We start from the raw sequence: 6074 nt of genomic DNA on the forward strand, positions 1-6074 counted from the left end.
CGAGGAGATACGCTTTGAGTGAGTGAGAGAGGTGTTGGGAGTTAAGACAAGTTTATGATGATTTAAGCCAAAAATGTGATATCTTCTTCTAGTGTTTACTTTTGCAACTGGCCCCCTCTAGTCCATTATAAATGATGCCTTCGTGTTAAACCCTATGAGCAAAAAAATATGTCTTTCGACCAATTTTGCTCACTAGGTAGTGTTACCTCCCAAAAGAAAACATCATCCATTTGACCAGTTCCTACAGTTCGGTATGTCCTCTGACATGGAAAGTATTACAAAAAAATCGACTGCATCTTCCATATTGTTTGTTTTATACATTTATTTTAATGTGTCTCTGTTATTTATTGAAATGGTTTGAATGTACATACGAATACATATATAAATGATATATTTCTTGTACATATGGGCTTGTGTTCTGTCTGTTGACTGCTGCCTGACTAACCGTGGGCTCTGTATCTGAAATGGCACCCTGTTCCCTACATAGTGCACTACTTTTGACCAGGGTCTGGTTAAAGTAGTACACTACAGTATGTAGGGAACACTGGGGTGCCGTTTCGGACGCAGACCTGTTCTGTTGGCTGACATACTCTGCTCTCGTCTTCTGCTCTGACGACCAACATGACATCATGATTCTACTGTTCTAGCACCACTGCACTGGTTTTCAAAATAAGCACCAAGAACTTTGAGTGAACTTTTGCTTTACATGCAACAGATTGACCAATAAAATCCTCCCCTTTGTTTGTGCATAAAGAAGATTCCTGGTTGAGTCCATTTATTTCATTCAAGAATCACTATACTTTGAACAATGATGTCACTTTAAATGGTGTTCATTGATCAATTCTCTCAAGACTGCTATTGTCATGTCTGTACCTCAATTTCATTTTTAAACTTGAGTGGGATTCTATAAATGAAAAACATATACTGTATTATATTTATAATATATATTTTAGTTGACAGACTAATTCCTTTTAGCTATGATAACATATTAGTTTGTAGAGAATTGTGTACGGTGCCAATAGAAAGTCTACACCCCCTTGAACTTTTCACATTTTGCTGCCTTAAAATCCAATCGAAAAGGGATTCAATTATATTTTCTTCTACAAATCTACACAACCTACACATTTTCAAAGGGAAAGAAAGTTAGACATTTTCCAAATTAAGAAAAAATATATAATTGGATAAGTCTCCATCCCCCTGAGTTAATACTTGGCGGAAGCACCTTTGGCAGCCATTACAGCTGTGAATCATTTTCATTAAGATTTTACCAACTTTGCACAACTCTTAGGGCATTATATATCGATCGTTTTTGTCAAATTTGCTCAGGCTCAGTAAATTTGGTTGGGGATCATTGATGGACAGTGATATTTAAACCTCGCTGATTTTTTAAAGCAGGACTGAGACTAGACCACTCAGGAACACTTAACACCTCTTGGAAAGCAATTCTCGTGTCTTTGGCATTGCATTTTGTGTAATTGTCTCGCTGAAAGATAAACCTCTTATCCCAGGGTTAGGTTTTTAGAAGACTGAGGCAGTTTTCCTCTAACGTTTTACCTGGGCTTTGCTCCTTTCATATTTATTTTGATCCTGACAGTTGTAAGTAACAGCAAACTTTCCAGGACATAGATATGTCTTATATGGGCAGAAATGTAAATTCGTGTTAATATAACTGCACTGTCCACTTTACAGTAGCTATTACAGTAAAACAAAATGCCATGCTATTGTTTGAGAGTGCACAACAACATCACAGAAACTGGTTTGATACATTCACCTCTGAACGTAAATAATGTACTTACTTTATCTTGCTCTGATTTGTCATCCTGAGGGTCCCAGAGATAAAATGTAGCATAGTTTTGTTTGATGAAATCCATTTTTATATTCAAATGTAGGAACTGGGTTCTACAGTTTGAACCCCTGCTGTCTCTGGCTCCACACCCACCCCGCCCGGCCATCTAGATGTGTGAAAGTTAGTGTATAAGCTAATGATCCATCATGTATGACATTCCTGGGAGTGTGTAAACTTACAAAAATGATATGGTAATACAAAATGTATGTTCTCTATAGTTATGTACTTGAAAATGTATCAATTGACCAATTCGGCACATTTGGGCACACTTGATACAAAATATTGTCCAGTATTGCAAGGCATCACTGGATTAATCTGAAACTTTGCACACACACTGCTGCCATCTAGTGGCCAAAATCTAAATTATGCTTAAACTGTAATATATTATGGCCTTCCTCTTGCATTTCAAATATGATGAAAAAAATGTAATAGAAAACACCGTTTTTTTTGTTTGTATTATCTTTTACCAGATTTAATGTGTTATTCTCCTACATTAATTTCACATTTCCACAAATTTCAAAGTGTTTCCTTTCAAATGGTATCAAGAATATGCATATCCTTGCTTCAGGTCCTGAGCTAGAGGCATTTAGATTTGGGTATGTCATTTTAGGCAAAAAGAAAATTAAAAGGTACTATCCTCAAGTGATAATGCCCTCGAAGCCGGTGTTTGTTGGATATATTGGCACGGGTGTTGTTAGGTCCCAGACGAAGTCGAGGGCCGGCAAACCGTGCCAATATATCCAACAAACACCGGTTTCAAGGGTATTATTCCTTTTATACAACAGCTTACCAACATATTCAAATAATGATCGACATATTTTAATTAAAAGTAAAAGTCACCCAGTAAAATTCTACTTGAGTAAGTCTAAAAATATTTGGTTAAAAATATACTGAAGTATCAAAGTAAATGTATAAATCAATTCAAATTCCTTATATTAAGCAAACCAGATGGCACCATTTTCTTATTACCTTTATAGGCAAGTCAGGTAAGAACAAATTCTTATTTACAATGACGGCCTACACCCGCCAAACCCAGACGACACTGGGCCAATTTTGGACCGCCCTATGGGACTCCCAATCACAGGAGTCCCATAGCCTAAATTCGAACCAGGGCGTCTGTAGTGACGCCTCTAGCACTGAGATGCAGTGCCTTAGACCGGTGCACCACTCGAGAGCCCCAAAGAAAGCCACGGGCACACTCCAACATTCAGACATAATTTACAAACGAAACATGTGCATTTAGTGAGTCTACCAGATCTGAGGCAGTAGGGATGACCAGGGATGTTCGGTTGATAAGTGTGTGAATTTGACTATTTTCCTGTCCTGCTAAGCATTCATAATGTAACGAGTACTTTTGGGTGTCAAGGAAAATGTATGGAGTAAGAAATACAATATTTTCTTAAGGAATGTGGTGAAGTAAAAGTAAAAGTAGTCAAACATATGTATAGTAAAGTACAGATACTCCAAAAAACTACTTAAGTGGTACTTTAAAGTATTTTTACTTAAATACTTTACACCACTGCTGGAAAGACTGCAAACTAAACTCAGCAAAAGAAGAAATGTCCTCTCACTGTCAACTGCGTTTATTTTCAGCAAACTTAACGTGTAAATATTTGTATGAGCTTAACAAGATTCAACAACTGAGACATAAACTGAACAAGTTCCACAGACATGTGACTAACAGAAATGGAATGTGTCCCTGAACAAAGGGGGGGTCAAAATCAAAAGTAACAGTCAGTATCTGGTGTGGCCACCAGCTGCATTAAGTACTGCAGTGCATCTCCTCATGGACTGCACCAGATTTGCCAGTTCTTGTTGTGAGATGTTACCCCACTCTTCCACCAAGGCACCTGCAAGTTCCCAGACATTTCTCGGGGGAATGGCCCTAGCCCTCACACTCTGATCCAACAGGTCCCAGACGTGCTCAATGGGATTGAGATCCGGGCTCTTCGTTGGCCATGGCAGAACACTGACATTCCTGTCTTGCAGGAAATCACGCACAGAACGAGCAGTATGGCTGGTGGCATTGTCATTCTCGAGGGTCATGTCAGGATGAGCCTGCAGAAAGGGTACCACATGAGGGAGAAGGATGTCTTCCCTGTAACGCATAGCGTTGAGATTGCCTGCAATGACAACAAGCTCAGTCCGATGATGACACATCGACCCAGACCATGACGGACCCTCCACCTCCAAATCGATCCCGCTCCAGAGTACAGGCCTCGGTGTAACGCTCATTCCTTTGACGATAAACGCAAATCCGACCATCACCCTGGTGAGACAAAACCGCAACTCGTCAGTGAAGAGCACTTTTTGCCAGTCCTGTCTAGTCCAGCGACGGTGGGTTTGTGCACATAGGCGACGTTGTTGCCGGTGATGTCTGGTGAGGACCTGCCTTACAACAGGTCTACAAGCCTTCAGTCCAGCCTCTCTCAGCCTATTGCGGACAGTCTCAGCACTGATGGAGGGATTGTGCGTTCCTGGTGTAACTCGGGCAGTTGTTGCCATCCTGTACCTGTCCTGCAGGTGTGATGTTCGGATGTACCGATCCTGTGCAGGTGTTGTTACACGTGGTCTGCCACTGCGAGGACGATCAGCTGTCCGTCCTGTGTCCCTGTCGAGCTGTCTTAGGCGTCTCACAGTATGGACATTGCAATTTATTGCCCTGGCCACATCTGCAGTTCTTATGGCTCCTTGTAGCATGCCTAAGGCACGTTCACGCAGATGAGCAGGGATCTTGGGCATCTTTCTTTTGGTGTTTTTCAGAGTCAGTAGAAAGGCCTCTTTAGGGTCCTAAGTTTTCATAACTGTGAACTTAATTGTCTACCGTCTGTAAGCTGTTAGTGTCTTAACGACCGTTCCACAGGTGCATGTTAATTGTTTATGGTTCATTTGAACAAGCATGGAAAACAGTGCATAAACCCTTTACAATGAAGATCTGTGAAGTTATTTGGATTTTTACAAATTATCTTTTAAAGACAGGGTCCTGAAAAAGGGACGTTTCTTTTTTTGCTGAGTTTAGCTGCACTTCGTTTCACCTTTTTTCAATTGACATTTGTATATATCCATAAAAAGTATACCAGCTGATTCGTGATTTCGACTGGCTGAGAAACGCTGCCTGCCTCTCCCTCTCGTCCCGACTCCCACACGTCCATTACTATGGGACAGTTGGAAATCGAATATTGAAACAAATTAGTTAGTCTAAAATAAATGTGAGATAATGTTTTTTATGATGGAGATCAAATGTATAACTTCCCTGCCTGGGCTGATGAGGCAGTTAGATGGAAAAGAGTCAATAGGACATTTTAATGTCATAGATTTAGCAGGTGGTAATTTGTGGAATAGACACCATCATCACACAATTATATCCAGTGCTGTGAAAAAGCATTTGCCCCCTTCCTAATTTCAGATTTTTTTGCACATTTGTCACATTTAAATGTTTCAGATCAAACAAATGTAAATATTACACAAAGATAACCCAAGTAAACACAAAATGCAGTTAAGTGAAGATTTTATTTATTAAGGGAAAAAAAGCTATCCGAACCTTCATTGCCCTATGTGAAAAAGTAATTGCCCCCTAAACCTAATAAATTGTTGTGGCACCCTCAGCAGCAACAACTGCAATCAAGTGTTTGCGATAAATGGTAATGAGTCTTTCACATCGCTGTGGAGGAATTTGGTCCACTCTTCTTTGCAGAATTGTTTTAATTCAGCCACATTGGAGGGTTTTCGAGCATGAACCGCCTTTTTAAGGTCATGCCACAGCATCTCAATCAGATTCAAGTCCGGACTTTGACTAGGCCACTCCAAAACCTTCATTTTTTTTTTTTTTTTTAGTCATTCAGAGGTGGACTTGCTGGTGTGTTTTGGATCATTGTCCTGCTAGAGAACCCAAGTGCGCTTTCAGCTTGAGGTCACGAACTGATGGCCGGACATTCTCCTTCAGGATTTTTTGGTAGAGAGCAGAATTCATGGTTCCATCAATCACAGCAAGTCATCCAAGTCCTGAAGCAGCAAAGCAGCCCCAGACCATCACACTACCACCACCATATTTGACTGTTGGTATGATGTTCTTTTTCTGAAATGTTGTGTTACTTTTACACCAGATGTAACGGGACGCACACCTTCCAAAAAGTTCAACTTTTGTCTCGTCAGTCCACAGAATAATTTCCCAAAAGTCTTGGGGATCATCAAGATGTTTTTTGCCAAAAGTGAGACAAGCCTTTATGTT

This window comes from Salvelinus namaycush, chromosome 8, assembly GCF_016432855.1.
Source record: "Salvelinus namaycush isolate Seneca chromosome 8, SaNama_1.0, whole genome shotgun sequence".
In the NCBI taxonomy this organism is placed as follows: domain Eukaryota; kingdom Metazoa; phylum Chordata; class Actinopteri; order Salmoniformes; family Salmonidae; genus Salvelinus; species Salvelinus namaycush.